This window comes from Alligator sinensis, unplaced genomic scaffold (genome assembly GCF_000455745.1).
Source record: "Alligator sinensis unplaced genomic scaffold, ASM45574v1 scaffold451_1, whole genome shotgun sequence".
Classification (NCBI taxonomy): domain Eukaryota; kingdom Metazoa; phylum Chordata; order Crocodylia; family Alligatoridae; genus Alligator; species Alligator sinensis.
Genome location: NW_005842097.1, coordinates 2,420,685 through 2,438,682, shown reverse-complemented (window position 1 = coordinate 2,438,682; position 17,998 = coordinate 2,420,685). Strand labels below are relative to the sequence as shown.

Here is a 17,998-nt window from a genome sequence, read left to right as displayed (position 1 = left end):
GTATTGGATACAGGAAAAAGAAGCCTCTCTGAGCAGAGAGCATATCTCCCTGAACTGGTCATAGGTAAAAACACCCTCTATTCTATTGTCTCCTACAGGGGAGGGGTGAGCATCATTGGAAAGCTAGCAGTCCCCCTGCAAGCATGAATTGGGTAGAAAAAAATAGTCTAAGAGTAGGGCACTGGATTGGGAATTAGAAGAGCTGAATTCTGCTTTTGCCCCAGTAAGAAACTTCCTGTTTGGTTTTATGCAAGTTATTTTGCCTTCCTCTACATGGGGGACTTTTACCAGGTTCACTTAACTGTCTAATTCAGTGCAAACCCCTGTGTGAACATCTCTATTTCAGTGTAGCAGGCAGTTTTCAGTTTAATGTATACTTGTTCCCTGTCTATTTGAGGTGAACCAAAGGAGGCCACTCCTGTTGTGAAATAAGTACCCATAAAAAGGTTGTCGTTTTCTACTTGAATTTATACCTTCACTAATAGGAGGGCAACCTTCCCAGGAAGTCAAGGTCTCCTGCTAATTTATATTGGATTTCCTCACTGGTAAAAAGTGGCTGACACTTTCCTTACCTCACAAGGGAGTTGTGAAGATAAATCTATTAATGATGGTGAATATACCACCATGGTGCAAAGCAGAATAGTACTGAAACATACTGCTCCTGCTCCACACAGACTGGCTCCTGAACCAAAAGCAGTGAATAAGTGTCATTATGAATGGCAGAAAGTATTGGGCTAGGTATAGACATTCAAAAAGCCAGAGGTGAAGTTGATCTAAGTTACATGGGTTTCTGTAAGCAGCATAGTTTAGATCAGTAGTGAACAGAACACACATTCACCCTTTGATGGGGGAGGGCAAATCTTAGACTGGGTTCCTCCATTTTTAAACCAGTCTGTGTGCTGACCTTCTGTTCTGTTACGGATATAGACTGATTTTGTGTGCCAAACTTCTGTTCTATTATAGGTACAGACCAGTTTCTGATCTCTTATACTGGTAAAAGTGTAATGTCTGTATCCAGCCTTGGTATATATGTAGCACTGAAATAATGCAACCATTCCACTTCCAGTTCCTTTGCTACCATTCATAAGAGTGCCTCAGCATGGTACTGTCCTGAGCCAAAAAGACATCCTTTATGAAGCCCTTGGGTACTGCAGTGATGAGGACTATTAGCCCTCCCTAAAAGCTGGGAATACTGTAATATGGAAATGTAATTTAATCTGAAACATTTTCTCCTTATGTTTAATTTTAATGCATTCCGGGTCTTAAATGGGTAATACAAGTAATTAATGGCATAGCCAAGGTCACTCTTTGTACCTGACCATTATATTGCTTTTCCTCTTGAATTCCATACTCATTATGGGATGAGACGTGTTTTTAGCATTTTTCAATCTGCTATGTTTTATTTAAAGCAGACTGCCTTATTAACTTTCAGTTTACACTTCTTTTTCTTTCCAAAATATCAATATTTTATTAACTAGGTACTACTTTGGATAAATTACTCACCCTGACCTATTATAGTTTTAAACAGAAATTAATGGAGCTTGATTTTTTTTTTCTTTTTTTTAACTGGTGAAGTTGTGTTGAGCATTTCCATAAAAACAACCCCCTTCACTGGACTTGACTAGACTCTCCTCTTTCAGGAGGTTCATTTACTACAGTAACTTCTGTTCTCCTTGCCTGTGTATTGCACTGTCTAAATACATCTAGGAAGCTGGATTAGTCCTGTTCTCATGAGAACAAGAAACCTTGGCAATTTCAAAGTACTGTAGCTAGGAATTCTCTAGAGAAAGAAACTGAAACACTGGTTCTTACTAAATAGGTCCCAAGAGAAACAGACAAATCCTGCAGTTGCCTTGCACGTTTATTTCTGCAGATATCTCTGTGGATGTATTCTTTTAATGAGCATAATGATATCATGAAGGACCGTCCAGTGTCTGGTTGATTGGCTCAGATTTGGAAGACCAAAGTTCACCTCCCTGCTTTAGTTACAACTTCTTGGGTGGCTTTGGCTAGTCTCTTAGGGCAAGAGTCCAAAAGGCACTTAGGCCCCTAAGTCGCAATTTTGGAAAAATTTGGTGAGAGACAAGAAAAGCAATCCACAAAAACCCTGCCTAACCACTGGCTTCCTGAGGGGATGTAGGCACCTACTTTTCACTAATAAAATACATAAGCACCTAACATTGTGCTACTCTATGTAGTCAGAGGAACTGCCTCCATGGTAGGACTGAGCAGTGTGCTTCTTCCCTGTACCCGTTTTGGATTCATAAGCTAGGGCCTCTTGTGCCTTTGCCTCCTGAGGGACCCATCCAGTAGGCATGCTCAGAGCACACTTCAGCTGCCCTGACAGTATTGACTCTAGCACAGAGGCCAGCATCCAAAGCTCAAACCCAGGTCTGCAGTCTGTGTATTCTGCTCCTGGAGTGGGCATTTGAAAGTTGTGCATTATGATAGGCAACATCACCATATCCAAGTCCCTTTGTCAATCATGGCTTTAGTCAATTAGTGCCTCAGTTCTCCATCAATAAAAGGGACAAAATAGTTCTTCCCTGCCTCTCATGAATGGTGGTAATGCATAGGCATTAGTGATTATGTGGTGCTTAGACACTAAAGGGCTTTTAAGTGCCTAAGATAAGAAGGCTTTTGTTTGGCAGGGTTTGCCACCCTAGGCAAGTAAAATTTGTTTCTTTTCTCTCATTTTTACCTCCCTTGTGTAATTGATGGGCGAGTAGATGTTCCTGTTTAGTTTTCATGACAGTATTGCAAGACTGGTTTATATTTACAGATGAGAAAATTTAGTCTTGTATTCAGAATACCTTGGAGTAGGGAGCAGGCAGGTAATAGTTAATCTTCTTTTGAGAAATCTGAGCATATTATATGCCCAGTTCTTAAGTATCTTCTCTGTATAGTAATGGAGGGCACAATTTTTTCTGAAATCACTTGAGTGAAATATCTATTTGATTAACTGAAAAAAAGCTATAAAGCGAATCATTTGAGAGGCTTCTAGTTATCCCGTCTATGGGTTTTGTTTTGTGTTGGTTCTGATTTTTGGGTTTTTTTTCTTTTCTTTTTCTGTCATCAACTCATCATCAACGTACAAAACCACTTGTACAAAGTGTCTGGGGCTGTGTCTGTGTATTTTTTTCAAGTTCGGTTATTTCTGCATGTTTTTGATTTCTCACTTTGGGCAAAAATACCCACCGAAGGCGTGTTACATTATTATGTACATTCATAGGGCTAGATTCTGAGCTCTGTAACAGCTGGATTAAATGAGGAATACCTTCCTTGGCTTGTGTTGAGTTTCTGTGGATTTAGGCCACTATCTTCTGTGACCAGACTCTGCCTGACAGCAAGTTAAAAAAAATCTTGTAACTTCTTACTGTAACACACTCTGGACATAAATAATGAGTTTTACATGAGGGAGAGAGACAGCAGTATAATCACCAAATCTCCTTATGCTGTGATTAATCTTTAACACCTAAACCAACAATTCCTGGGACTTAAATCACAATTTTGTGAAAATTCTGGCCATGTCTCAGTGAGGATTAAATAAGCAGATGTCTAATTTTAAATGGATTGGCCAGTATTCCACTAAAAACAAGTTAGGATGCTTTGTTCTCCCTGCAGTCAAGTTCTGATTACAAGAATATCCACCCGCCTCCCACTAAGAGGTCTTGAAAATACATTCTGCCTCCCTCTGTTTCATGAAGATTATTTAAAGCTTTTCCAGCCCCTTCATACCCTGCACACACATTCAATATTTATATTATGCCTCCTTTTTGCTGCTTGAAATGCCTTACTCTGGATCTGAAATCTTGCCAACTGGAATACCCATTCAAATTCAATCTCTTGACCTGCAGTACATGCCAAATTGCTCAGATTAAAGCTAATGCAATTAGACAATAAGCACTGCTAAACACAGTAATATTTTTCTCTAGAACCAGGTCTGTATTTCGAAGCGCTGATGTTGAAGGGACACATGTAGAATACAAGGTAATGCACAGAGAATGTCATCATTATGAGGAGGAGAAATGCCTTGAATACCTTTAACAGTAAATCCATCATCATTCAGTTACAGTGGAATAGGATAGTGTCTCAGGCTGTCAGTGCATATGTTGCACTATAAAGAGTACTGCGGATGTATGTTGCCAATGGCTATATATTTTTTTTTAAATTTACATTCAAGGAAAGAAACTGTGTTTTAAACTCACACATTTCTTCCCAGAATGCTACATGTATTGAGAAATTACTCCTGTCAGCTGTTTGTTTTCCCAAAATAGATAAGAGGATAGAGGAATAGAAAATTCCTTGTAAGGCAACAGTTTATGGAAGCATGGGTGTTGGAGTAATGTCTGCAGAACTATTACAAATTAACTTTATTATTTGCACTACTGATGTTCACTACTGATGTTTCTATTTTTTTTCAGTGCAAAACTATTGTACAGTAAAATATATCAAGAGCAGAAAAGGTTATAATCAGCTTCTTCACCAAGCCCCACATGCCATAACTTCAAATTCACTGCACTAGATTATTTTTTAACTATTGTTCTTAGAGCTGCTGTTGCATCTGTGTTTTAGGCAATATCAGAAGAACACTGAAAGGGCAAATTCCAATGGAGAAAAGACATAGGCACTTTTTAAGTTCTTTTTTGTTGCTTGTTTTGCTATTAAAATACTTTATATACTCAAATCCAACAAGGTGTCCCCCAATCAACATGGGGGCAAAGCCCCTCAGCTTGGATTCAAGTACAAGCCAGGAGGGCAGGCAGCTACTGTGACTTCGGCTCCTGCCCTGATCTAGGGTTGGGGTCAGAACTGGAGCTTCAGTGGCCACCTGCCCCCTCCTCCCCTGCAAGCTCTCCCACCTGCCCACTGCTTCTGCCCTCCACTGATGCTGCTTACCATCCATTGCAATTCCAACTCCATTCTGGCCCAGGGCATGGAGTCAGGGTGGCTCTGGTCCCCATCTGGCCATTCAACAGTGGTGGCAGTGGCAGTGGCTGCAGTGGCAACAGCAGCAGCAGTGCCCTGTGGCCATAGCTGCCACCAGAAGAAGCACTACCACATGGCCAGCCCAGGGTCCAAGCTATCCTATACTTCAAGCCCATGGGAGTGAAGTTACAATGGATGGTAAGCGGCAGGGGACAGAGGCTGCATAGAAGGGCAGAGGCTTTGAGGGCAGTTGGGGGACAGAGGCAACAGGGGCTAGGTAGAGTTGGGGCACATGGCAGTGGGTGCAGGCACCTCAGGGGGAGCAGGCCTTGAGGGCAGGCAGCAGAGGGAGTTGGCAGGGGGCACAGTACTGTGGTGAGGAAGACAGATGCCAGGGGTCACAGACACCAGTGGGGAGGGAGATAAGGGGAAGGACAAGGGGCAGGGATCAGGTTGCTTGCCTCTTGGCTGCTTAATAATCTTGGAATTACCATTGGGAAAGCACAAAGCTCAGTAGAACCTAAGGGTGCCTATACATGTGCAGAGAGGCTGCTCCAATACGCTTCAATTACAGCATGTCAGAGCAGACTTAATTAATCGAGTCTGATGGAGCATGGTAACTACTGAGCTCCAATAGACTCAAGTGTCATGTGTATCAGTGTCCCTGTGCTGAAAAATGTTGGCAGGGACCCTTTACCTAAAGCTCATTCGACAGGCTTTAGTTGAAGTGCCCTCACTTCCATTTTTCAGCACGGGGACACTGATACATATGATGTTTCAGGTGCTTCATTAAAGCAGCTCTCGGAGCCACACTAATTAAAGCGCGCCCCCACCACCCCGTCTCTCCGCGCTTCGTGGAGCATGTCTATAAACGCCGTAAGAGATCTGCATTCTATTTCCATAGGTAGAAAATAGTATAGCATTTCAAAGGATGACCCCTTAATTTAAATAAAGTAAAAGGCAACTTAGCTAATAAAGCAGGTTTTAATATGACTGGTAATAATTCGAGTTAAGTATGCTTCTTGGGTTCAACCTTGCTCCAGGTTGAAATCTGGACCCTATTGACTAAGTAGCAAGCTCCCACTGACTTGAGAGGAACAAGGTGTGCCCCTGTGCACCCCTATCGTTTTTCCATTTTCTGTTGGCTACAAGTTTTTGGAGTTGCTGGTCTTGTTCTATATGTCTGCTACATAATAGGTAGAACCATGCTTGAGTAGAAAAGGGATGCTGGGACATTTGAGCACCAAGCTCCTTGGACTTTTCCTTCTGTGGCTTAGTGAAGAGTATGCATTTTGGACATTTACAATATTTAGCATCACATCTTTTGATAAAGAAATCCATGTGATTTTGTTTTTTGGTTTGTTACCCAGGGAAAAGCTATGCTTGTAGTCTCATAAGATTAGTTCTGTGGCTTGCAGTGCTATAGAGTATTTGGCGCTTAGTATTGGCAAGCAATGAAATAGTTACAAAGGAATTATTCATGTTGTTAAGGAGTACTGTAATATTTTCCTCTAGTACCTAGCATTTGTTTTAGTTCGATCATCTAATTAATGCTATTCTTCTCGCCTGTTAGTGTCTTTGCAGCTTGGCTCATTTTGTTTTAATTGCATAAGCATTTGCAACTTGTCACATTCACTCTTCCAACTCAATGCTATAGGTCATGAAGGTACTGCTGGGCACGAGGGTATTGATCAGACTTCTCAGCATATTCTCAGGATGACTGAAGATGGTGTACACTGATTCAGTAAAGACCAAATGGTGGATAGAATGCCCTTCTATCCATTTTTGCTTTGGTGGAGGATTTCTAAGATATTTCTAACTATTTCCTAGGCATAATTTCTAATGCTTTAGAAATAGTTAAATGTCTCTCTCTAGATTTGGAACGGGCTTCCAAGGGAGGTGGTGCTCTCCCCTACCTTGGGGATCTTTAAGAAAAGGCTGGATATGACTGGTAGGCATCTGGCTCGGGGCATCTGACCCCATCAATCTTTCCTGCTTAGGCAAGGGGGCGGACTCGGTGGTCTGTTGAGGTCCCTTCCAACCCTAGCATCTTTTGAATCTAGATAAAGTAAAGATCTTTGTCCAGTTAATTTGTTTGCAGTTGGATTATTTCTGTATTCAGGAGCCTCAAGTTCACAGTGATAAAAAGTATAAACAAATCAGTTTTATTTAGAAATATGCCCTCCAACTGTCAATTTAGTGACATTTAGATGTGTGTAGCTTGAAACCCGACTGCCACTAAATGGAGCCTTTTGCATTCAGAGCTGAGTGCTTAGAAGTCTTTCATTGTTCAGAATCTCCTCCAGCAATAATTGATGTATTACTACAATCTTCTACACAAGCACTTGGAAGATTAATAGTATTTATAATTATCAATATGGTTCTATAAACATGTACATTAGATAGACCCAACATCCCCTATAAATCCTAGTTTTGCATTGTATGTAGCCAAGCAAATCGCTTTATGTTTATTAATAGACTCCACATTCTTTGGGGAAATTGTTGTATTGCATTATTTTCTTCACTGCGGGTTCTGGCAGTATTTTAGAGGAAGGGGTAGATGAAAAGAATTCAGTTTTTCAGTAAGCAAGATTCACACACTGCAAGAGTCTCACTGATCTCGGGCCTTTTGCCCCCACATAGAAGAATAGAAAGGAAAGACTAGACAGAGAAACAGGTTCTTCTCCATATCTCTAAAACTAGCATCCTGGAGTGTCATTTCTAAGAAAATGATTGACAAACAAATCTGTGTAACGTGCATATTGCAATTCAGTTACCCCCAAATAGAAATTCAAAATAGCTTTGTAATCATCTGTGCAGTTTATGCAAATCCTGCATACTTCAACACCTATTGAATCTATTCGCGCTCAGACTAATCTGTTTAAGTGCTGTAAACATCTCTCTTACAGAATTTGGAAATAAATGTTATGAATATCAGGCTAATGAATAGAGTAATTAAAAGTCTAACCTTCTGGCAGGAACCTATCTATACCTGACACTTCTGGAGAAATATTCAGAATAACAATTAGAACTAAGCAAATAATTTCCTTAGTGAAGTTTGATGCTCAGAGACATTCCAGAAACAGATGGTTATTTTCTGAACTAGATGTGTTCAAGTGTATTTCTGCCTATCTTTCTTAAGAGTGGAATATGTTGAGAGCAGAACAGAGCCTTCAGACATTTTTGTGACCATGAAAAATCTGTACTGAGCACATAAATTGAGATAGTTTACTACCTTGTAATTTCACTTCATTTGGGGTGAATTTTCAAAGTGCTGAAGGTACATCTCTGCCCTATTAGCAAAAGGTTGGATATCAAGTTATTTTAAGTAATGGAGGAACAAGAGCTTCTCAACAAAATGGTTGAACATGTTTCTTTGTTGTCAGCTAAACAGTGTGTTTCCTCCTATATGACTGAGTCATTTTAACCGAAGCATTAAAAAATTCAGACACAGCCTGTATGGAAAATTACAGCCAAAACCATTAAAGCTTGGTAAAATGTTATGCAACTGAAAACCATAACTTACAATGGGAAGCATTGGGTAACCTTAACTATGGATACCACCTGTAATAAGCATGCAGTATCTATATATTGGTATGCAAATATATAGAGGTCCTGTACGTGGAGACACTCGCATTCATGCACACATGCACACACAATGTAGTTATTTTGCACTTTAGTATCAGGTGGCAGCATGCTAGAGAGACTTTAAAATTATAGCTTCAAGATTGCAACAAGATTGATAAGAAATTGGTATCATTTTCTCTTCTCATTTCAGTTATTGTCACATAAATTGGTCCATGTAGTGTATTTCCCACTCATTATAGTGTGTAATGAGTTGCTGAAATGGTACAAAGGTGTTGCAGTCTTAAGGCTGAAATCTCATAAGTAAGATGAAAGATTTACATGGGATATGTATAATTCAGGTGTTAGAATTCTCATTACATAAATTCAGCCAATTAGATTGGAGCATTGTTTAATTTTAAGCTTAAAGTATGTTTTTTTCTTACTTCATTGCAATATTTAATACCTTCCATTGATTCAGCTCCTCATTAAAAATTAATATAGTTTAAAATCTTTCATGAAGTCAGATAGATTTCTTCACATTCAAATGTAGATTACAGGATAATTACATTTTTGGAGGTTCAGTTATATCCATAGATAACCAGTTTTAGGACTGATAGATTAAAAATGGAAATTTGCTATTTCTACCTTGGCTATATTTTCTGAGACCAGGTACAGATGTTACACTTAAATCACATTTAAGTACACAGAAAATGCTTTAAAGCGATAACAGAACAGACATTCACAGCATTTGAAGTGCTTTAAAAGTGGCAGATCCCATGCTAAGTTAACCCTCTATGGATGTGGTATTAGATTAAAGCACTTTAGGTTGCAGCATTTTTTGAATGTCTGTACCACATCCTTCACACATCCATGTAGGTTGCATTCTGCCACCACCCCAAGGAGGCCTCACTGGGCAGTTTGCTAACCTCAGCCAGTGTTTGTCTGCTCTGGGCCAAGCAAACAAGCCCCTAATCTGAGCCACCCAGTCCAGCCCCACCACCAGGCTGTCACAGAGAGGAGAAAGAAAAGGCTTTGTTTCCTTCCTGTGCAACCAGGTGGGGTGTTGAGGAATGCAGCCTCTCTGCTGCACAGATTCTCCCTCCCCTTCCCACCCCAAAGCTTTCAGGTTCTGGTCTTGGCGGAGGCTGGGCCAGATCCATGCAGCAAAGAGGTGTGGTGAAAAGCTGGCCGGGCAGCCCCATGCTGTAGTTCCTGGCTGCAGCTGCCAAGAGGTTGGGGTGTAGGGGAAGGGAGCCCCCCTGCCACGAGGGCTCCCTCACAGCTTGCTGGCTGGGTTCTTGGCAGGGGGCCAGGCTGAGTCAACATGGCAGAAGGGCTTCCTCCTTCTCTCCCCCTCCCCCAAGCCTCTTGACAATGGCAGCCAGACATTGCAGCGCAGGGCTTCCAGATCAGCTTTTCACCATGGTTGGGGACTGAGCGGGATGGAGGGAAAGGGAGCCCTGCCCTCTGCTGCTGCAAGAGCCCCCTTCCCCCCCCAACTTGCTGGCTAGGGTGTCAGGGTGGGAGCTGGGCTGGGTCCACATAACAGTGAGGGTGGGAGCTGGGCTGGGTCCAGTAGCCTCCTAGGAGGTGTGTGGGAGTGTCTCCCACTTGCTGGTCTTGGCCAGTGCATGCAAGCACCAACCCCCCCTCCCCCCCAAGACAAATGTCTGTTTAAATAAAGTATAGTTAGAGTGCTTCTGCTAGGAGTTTTTTGAACGTCTGTACTTAGCCAGAATGATTTCTCAGTATTCTGTGGTTCAGCCAAGGCATAGTGAAGTTCAGGTCAAATTGTGGCAGACAGTAGTAAAATCAGTCCACAAAATCTACAAGGTCTAACAGAATTGTTATAATTTGTGTTTTGGAAATAGACTTTATTTCTATATTTCTATTTTTACAGTTCAGTAAACCCTTTTGTAACTTTTCAGCAGGCTGTGCTGTCCAGTATGTTGTTAGCCAAATTGTATATCATTTAGCCATAAATTGAAATTGTACCAAAAATGTTTACTGTGCCACTAAAACACATAATTAGGGGTATACATTTTTTCGGCCAAGGGAATTTTTCAAATCATTGCCTGCTGAATGGCCATATGCTTGTTCCTCAGTTTCCATCATATTAGTACGACATACATTAACAGGCAGCAGGACAGAAATAACAAAAGAATTGTTCACATGTTGTGATTATGGTCTCACTTGTTAAGTGATGTGGATTGTAACCCTGCAGAAGAGAAGAGACATAAATGATTATTTTTTGATAAATACAAACACTCAAATTATGTAATTACTCATGTAATTGCCATATGAAATACAGTAGTTATATTTCAGAGAACTGACCAAAAAGGTGCAAAACCAATTATATATGCATACAAACTAATTATTAGCTGGATGTTTTCAAATAAGACATTGGGGTTTGGTTTCCTTGCTCTCTTAGACTTGCTCTCTGATCATCTCAGAAACCACTGGGGTTTGGATGCCTTGCTCCTTTAGACTTATACTCTGATAATCTTGACTGGCATGCAATATCATCTAGAAAATGTTTCAACTGTCCTTGAGAGCTTCTTTCAACACACATGTGCAAACAGTCTGTATATAAAGCCAATTAAATCCAGAAACCCCTGGGAGCAATAAGATATTAAGTGTAATAATGAACACATATACGCAAGACAAAGGACAGCTTTGGTCTCTATCATGCTAATAGGCAGCCTAAAAAACATTATGCTATAGATAACAGTGTATTAGAAAATCCACGTATTAAGAGGAAGCTGTGCCACAGGATAAGCTTACATGCGAAGCACAAGAAATCCTCTTAAGTTGTCTGTTTATTTATATATAAAATCATTGGTGAGGGTCTCGGCATTCTACGAGTTTTTGATATAGTTTAAGATACATACAATATAATATAAAATGATGTAGTCATAATATAGTTATATAAATTTCCCTGCACCTACCACTCATCTGAGAATGGGAGAATATGAAAGTAACCAGCCAGAGATCTACCCATGCAGGTGAGGACCCATGTTCTCATCCATGAAAACCATATTGCAGCTCTCTCTTCTCTAGAAGTTGTCTAGGTAAATATATCTACCTAAAAATCAACTGCTTTAAACTACTTCAGTCTTAGGTGGGTGAGTAAAGTCAGAAAAGCTGAGGACTCTAAATGGAAAATATCTTTACAACAGTCACTCTTTCATTCATCTGGAATGCGTACCTTGACATCAGTTATAAAAAGAAGTGTCTGAGCCAGTTAAAACTCTACAGATAAAGAAAAGTAGCAGAATCGCGCCTACGAAATTAGTAGGCATCCCATGAACTCATGGACAGATGAGGTCACGAACACACATCTGCATTCTGCACTAGCTTCAATTTCAAGTAAGTAAAACCTTCAGCTCTCATAAACCATACTGAAGTGGTATATGCTCAAAATGAACAAGACATAGATCATGGTAGCTACACATTTGTTTGTCACCTACCTTCATTTCGTAGAGGTGTAGGGAGCTATGCAAAGTGCAGAGCAGGTAAATATTAGGCTCCAGGTGGCCCTTATGATATTGCCATAAGAATGGTGGTCAGTGTTACTTACACAGTCCCTGTGGCACATTATACTTATAGCAATACATTAGTAGAAGGAAACTCAGCAGGACATTTGTGTTCAACTGTTCGTTATCATTAGCCTTTAGGTTGCACCATGTGTTTTCTTCCGCTGAAAGAAATGGACCTTCATTCACCATTCATGAAACTGTGAGTCTTTCAAACTCGGTTAAAAATAACAGACTGCTAGTTGTCAGAAGATGAATGAAAATAGAAACAACTGCCATATAATATATTTAAGTATTCTGTGTGTTGAACAAATATTAACAAAGTAATTGCTGTTCCTTTTGTCTCCATATGTGTTTGAAGAGCTACTTTTATGATATAGAGAAGTAACTCCAACAGAGAGCAAAGCACAGAAGCTGCAAAGTATGAAACTGAAGAATAGTTCTACTGAGAATGTAACAAAAGGTTTTTTGTGCCATTGCTCAGCCATGACAGTGGGCAATTCTCATTAAAATCAACACAAAATACACTTTTCTAAAGTGGGTGTAGTTTCAATTAAATGCACCCATAGATGCAAGTAGGACAGAGTGGCGTTGGCATATTAAGACCGTGCATATCAGTCAAAGATGCTGTGTTGCAATAGCCACTTTTTGGTCTCACTGCTTTGTAGGGCCATCCTAGCAAAGACAATGGAGATTGGTTTAAGACTGTAGAATGAGATAATGTTTTGGTTGTGCTCCTCCTGAGTGAAAGTAGATAAAACATATATTCATATTAAGTCTCTAAGCCATAGTAAAGCTATTTATGTGTTTTAGTATACACAATCCACTGATGACCATGAGGTTATAGCTACCATGGATTGCAGTGGGAGGAAGATAGCCATGTTATCCATGCAAATGTATTCCAGACCTTAGTAATGGAACTCTGTTTAACTTGCATGTAGCGTGGTTGCTGAGAGCAAAGAAAACGAGGATTGGCTTTTCACCAACAGTAGTACTTGTTAGCAGCTGAAGCACTGAGCTCCAGCTCAAATCAAACAAGGCACTGAAGTCTGCAGTATGATTTCCTTTCCTTTCTAATAATGGGAGCCTTTCAGAGCTTTACCTTGCTACTTTCTGCACGCATTTGGAGTCTACAAGTCTTGCAGTTTTAACGATTCTATACAATTATTGAAATGTGTTCTTTAATATTTGCTTCTGGGACTATTGTTCATGGTAGCTATAATTTAAATGTATCTTAAAATGCACCTCTGTTGGCATTAACCCATAACTTACAAGATTTATGATTAAGCAGCCATGCATTGGCTGAATAGCTAGGAGCCTATTCTGTTGCAGAATTATAAAGCTGACAAACTGGAGACAGTAATCCTTGTATTACACTTTGCAAAGTCTCCAAGAGCTGGTGTTCCCTCTTCTACACTTTGGACTTTGATTTTTGGCACATGGGGAATGGGTTGTGCACACACACACACACACACACACACAAAGGTGGGAACATTTGCTTTTTCCATAGCTGGAACATCAAGTAGCCTGTGGTAAAGTGGTGAATAAGTTAATTCATGTTGTACGTGCAACTGCATTTTTGTGTAAATTATTGTAGGTTTACAAAAGCTACATATTGGGACATGTGAAGGGTTTGAACACTTTACTATAGTATAACAACAATGGGCATGTTTCTGTTGAAAATTATAAGATAATTCTCACTAAAATACATAGAATATAATCCAGCAGTGGACATTGTTATTTGATTAGAAATTTCACTGCACATTGTTTTGGGGGTTTCTTTGTTCGTACGTGCATTGAAAAATAGTGCATAAAGGCCTGAGCTAATACCTACTTAAGTAAATTCCTGTGTGAAAACAGAAAATGTGCATTTTCCTTAACTGAGAAAAATATTTTTTTGAAAGGAAAGGTTGTTGGGTAGGAGAAACTTGCCAGCTAGAGCTGCACAGGGATGGGAATGCAGTGGTTAAATCTTGCACATCACACTGAAAACTGACTGGAGACGATGTGAAATGTCATTTCTTCATTGTTATCGACCCATTTTGCCCAGGTGGAAATATATACTAGATGAGCTGTATTACCTTAGGCTTAGCAAAGTGAATTAAAGTATATCAGCTTTTGGCAATTCTAAGCATTGATATAATTTTCCTGGGGATCTAAGAATATGACAAGGAGAAAATGTTTGTATGCACCTAAATGCTAAAGGAAATCAGGCTAGGAGAACATGTAAGAAAAAATACTGCATGTATTCAAATACATTAAAAAAATAGAAGTTTCAGTTGTAATGTTAAAAAAAAAAACCAAAATAGATAAAATATATAGCAAAAGCCTTATGCGAGTTAAGAATTTTTTTCTCATCTCCCTTATTATCCTTATAAATGTCCATGGAGCTGTAGGCAAGGAGAATTATGGTCATACAATGAGTAACGTAAGCAATAGAAGGCCAACCAGAAAAGAATCCAAGCTTTTAAAGGAGCTAATATTTTTTTTCTCCTACTTACCGTTTCTTTAGTCCTCTTTGAAGGTCAAATTCTTTTTTAGCAGCAGATATATTCACGTGACAAGTACTTTGCTAGAGATTCCACAGAGAATTAGCAGGTTGGTTTAGCTGGGAAAAAGGAGGCGGAGAAGATATTCTTAGTGCCTACAAGCAAATGGAAGCGAAATGATTCTTCAATGACATGAGTTTATACTAGTTGACGAAGTTCATTGAGCCCATTTGCAAAGATATATGTGCGACACTGTTTTTTCTACTGACTAAGCATCTGCTTACCACCAGTAATCTGGGATATTAGGATACTCACCCAGATTCCTTACAGGTTGAACATTAAGTAATTCAACAAAAGGATAGTTCTCTAGGGACACCCGTTGTAGTACGCATCTGTGACAAATCATATCACTGATAGTAAGTAAAAAAAAAAAAAAAAAGCAGGAAGAAAGCATTTATTAAGTCTTATTTGCATTTGGTAACTGCATGCTTTAATCTTGGGTAAATACTGAAAATATTCAGTCGATCTATTTCTCCTGCTCTTGTCTCCAACCTTTTAAAGACTGTTGGAATTCTATGCATCCTAGTCGCAAAATGATGAGCAGGATATGGGTTCAGGACCTGGACTTGTCCCAGTGAAAGAGTAGGATAAATTAGTGTCATTATTGACAGGGTGGGCAGGGACAAGTGTGGACAAGCAGAGGCATGTATGCGATGCATTTATACTATTGGTCTGTACAAGGGAACACTGGTAACAACAGGATGATCGATTAGTATACAAGTTCATCAACATCCTTTTCTCTGCCCTCTCTAATTTAGTTGCTAAATTGTGGGGGGGGGGGGGGGGGGGGGGGGGATTTCCCCCTAGAAAACAGTAACAAGAAGTATTACCAGATGCTAGAAAGTAGCTTTCTTGACAATACTGAATAACAGTAAGGTAGGAGAAAAAATGTATTTGTTAATCTTCTCCGTGGTTTTTCTTGTGAATAATCCCAGCCATGTGCCAGAAGGGAAATGAAGTCCCTTTCACAGCTGCAAGGCACCCTGTATTAGAAGATGGGGCAGGCTTCCTAGCGTTCGTAAACTTCAGGGGATGAACAATTTATGTCTTTTCAGGGTTCTTGAAACAGTTCCAGTGAAATACTTGGAGGTTTAAATACAATTACACTCACTGAATATGATGGATGCATTCACTTTCCTCCCTCTTTAACAAATCCATATGTTGCGTCCAACTTAGGTAATTACCAGATAAATCTCTCTCTCCCCTACCCACATACACAGAGCTGGGAGTGAAATCCTGTTGTTTCAGCTCCGTAAGAGCTACCACTTGAGCTGAAGAGGTTCTGCTACCCAGCACTGCTAGTTAATTCCTTAAACTCCTTAAGGTCTACCAGTTGAGAGTGATAGCTCTATGGGTGTCTCTCTCCCTGTCTCTCGCATGCACACATGCACACAGAACCAGTATGTGATGTCAGCCCCACTACAGACACCGAATAGTTTTCCAAGTGCCCAAAGTTCTGAACCTTTGAATTGAGCAGCTTTTATAAATATTACTCCTTTCCAACCTGCAGTCCACTGGAGCTGGAGACTTGGCAGTCTGTTTTACCAGTCCCCATAATCTATTTTCAGAGAATGAGGTTGACGTTGGAGAGGTCTCAGACCTAAAAGTACAAGCCTTTGGACCTGAGATATCTTTTACTTTGGTGTTGGTAGATGCGTAATAGATCTGGCAGGCACTTGATCCACTTCTAAAGAATTGCATTAAGAATAACTGGAGGAGCAGTCAGTCAGAAGAAGTGAATTAAGTGTCTGTGGGCTCTGACATGCATTTTTTTTAATTCCATATTACAAACTATCCTGCCTGGGCCTTCAAGCGGCTCCTCTCCACATCCAGTGCATCCCCACTGCTTATTCAGGGACAAGCAGGAGGTGTGCTGGAGCTCAGTGAAGAGTGATCAAATCCTGTGTGATCACTTGAAGCATGTCACATAAAGACTCCATTGCATTTTAATCTTTCCAGGGCATAGAAGGCCTTTTACTCCGTATTTGGAAAGCACCCAGCACTACTGGGTCCTGCTGTTGGTTGCAGCCTTCTGGCAGTCCTATAATGCAAATAATAACAATGCAGCTGGTTACTTACTCACAGGATGCATCTTGCCAACAGGCTGCTCCAGGGGAGCAGGGAAGACTAGGCCACTTCTCTGCCTAGGATCAAGCTCTGCACGTATGCATAAAGATGTTTGCATTTGTAAATGAGTTGCTTCTGATTAGGGAAGCAAACATTTGTTACAGCCCTTGGAAATTTTAAAATGCCCTTTTTTCAAGCCCTGTTTCCTGTTGTGATTTGGATGGTATGATAGAATGGAGTCTGTTAAGTATCTTTATCTCTGCGAGTCGTAAGTGGCTGCATTCCACTTCAAAAGCTCTGGCCACGGCTGGAGGGACAAGATGATTGGCAGAGAGACATTGGGTTCTCTCTTCACAACACTGAACAGAAACAAGCAGCGAATGGTACATGATCTGAACTGTGAGGCATTATTCACTGCTGTTTGTAAAACACCATGAGATTTTTCTAATGAAAGTTTAACAATTGAGAACAAATTGATAATGCGTTACAATGTAACCTACCTTGGCAGTGTTCAAAAGGAGACTGGACAGCACCTGGCTGGGGTTACTTGACCCCAATGCTCTTTCCTGCCCAGAGCAGGGGGTCGGGCTCAATGATCTACTAGGTCCCTTCTGACCCTAGTATCTATGAATCTATAACAGTGAAGTTTTATGTTGTACTGTTCTTGTACAAATGGAACGTCCTAAAATAAAAAAATGGTTTTGGATGCGAATTTCAAAGGAGTCCTATGGAAAGGAAGTTCTTCTACTATCCATCCTTGCCTAGGTTTACCATCCAGTATATCAGGAGACTTTGTACCTCAGAATGGGATACAGTGCAGTCAACATGCTTTGTGGTGAGAAGCATAGAGAAAGTCAATAGAAAATAGGTGTACATTTTAAATCTGTCACACTTAATAAACAAAAATAAAAATTCCTGGCTCAGAATTCACTTTTCAAGACTTCAGTTTACAAAGCTGCAGCAGGTATAAATTACCGTAGCTCCAGTGCCATCAAAGTGACTGATAATTAACGTGGGATGAAGATTTACATCTTTGTTTCCCTTTTCTTTTCTTTTCTTCCCTTAATGTAGGCATGTAAGCTAAAGTCAGTGCGTTAACATATAGATGAGGCACTGGTTTCGTATTATTATTGCATTCCTAAAACACAAACCAGCTATGTCTTATAAAGTGACATTTGGAAGTCTAACAGATTCAAGTAGCATGGGTAAGCAGCCTGGCTAGCTGAGTTGGTATGGCATGAGATTCTTAATCTCAGACTTGTGGGTTTGAGTCCCATGTTGGGCACATGTGTCTTTTGGGCAGTGGATATTGAGGGCTACAGGCTCTATAGGTAAAAAAATTACAGAATA

At 40.2% G+C, this 17,998-nt stretch overlaps 1 protein-coding gene across 1 annotated transcript in view; it reads left to right on the top strand.

Moving 5' to 3' along the window:
* The window catches only part of GRM7 (glutamate metabotropic receptor 7), a 176,644-nt gene that overhangs the window by 10,925 nt on the left and 147,721 nt on the right, over nucleotides 1-17,998 (top strand). The gene's annotated exons all lie outside the window — the stretch shown is intronic.